Genomic DNA, 1075 nt, shown 5'->3' with positions numbered 1-1075 from the left:
TGTGTGTGTGTGTGTGTGTGTGTGTGTGCGTTTCAGAGAGGAGGCAGGCTATCAGATTACTCCCTTTCATCAGCCGTGGAAATGGCTGAGACGGAACATTGTCTTCTTTAGAATAACAGTAACGGGAATATTACGGGCATGGAAACGTAGTCGCTGTTCTAGACTTTGGGGTTGTGTTTTGAACAGTACTCTGAATGTTTGTGTGCAGGAGGACCCTCGCACGGCGAAGAGAGGCTGCTCCATCATGTGATCCCTCTGCACCAACCAGCCGCTCCGCTGCCAACTGTAATACTCCAACTATTTTTCTATCTTTTGTAGTGTATTTCCGTACAAAGAAGGCTTTACTTCTCATAAAAATGCAAAGCTGGGCAGATATATTTTCATCTGAAGTTAAACCACGTGGTGCTGAAACAGTTTTTATTTTGGAGATCAGAAACCTTTTTATTTTATAAAAACATGCAACAAGTAGTTGAACTCCAGACCGACTGTGTCTTTTAAGAAATTGAGTGATGTGATATGTTGTTTGAAAATGATAATTTTCTTTTTCTTTTATATTTTATCTTGTCATTTTATTGATGCTCTATTTTAAGCTACAAGAGAAGCCGCAGGATTAGGTCGGGCTGGTTTGGATCAGTTTTCCTTAAAATCTACTGTATTATTTAAGAAAAAAAGAATACGCACTGACAGGACAAGTACACTAAATCCACTCGGCAGTACGAGGAGTTGTGAAGGAGTCTGGACCTGGACAACATGGAAGCTCTGTTTAATAGCATTCTTTAGAAAGAACTACTGTGATTGTTTGATTGTAGTCATAAAGACGTCGGAGGACATTTGAAGTGTGTTGAAAGTGGCCCAGCGCCTCCTCGTGGTAGGATGTAAGACAACCTGGGGACAGAAATGGAGTGAAAGCTGCAGCCGGCCCCAGTCTTCACAGGGGCTCTAATATCAAATCTGGACACTCTCCGTGACTTTAAGCTTTTCGCCCCTAATTGAGAAGTGGTGATTGTATTCTTAACTATTGATATTTGAAGTGTTTGAAGTGCTTTTTGTGTTAGTCTGTTTCTATGCATGCTGT

Source organism: Etheostoma cragini, chromosome 16 (assembly GCF_013103735.1).
Source record: "Etheostoma cragini isolate CJK2018 chromosome 16, CSU_Ecrag_1.0, whole genome shotgun sequence".
Taxonomy (NCBI): domain Eukaryota; kingdom Metazoa; phylum Chordata; class Actinopteri; order Perciformes; family Percidae; genus Etheostoma; species Etheostoma cragini.
This window is presented reverse-complemented; position numbering follows the sequence as displayed.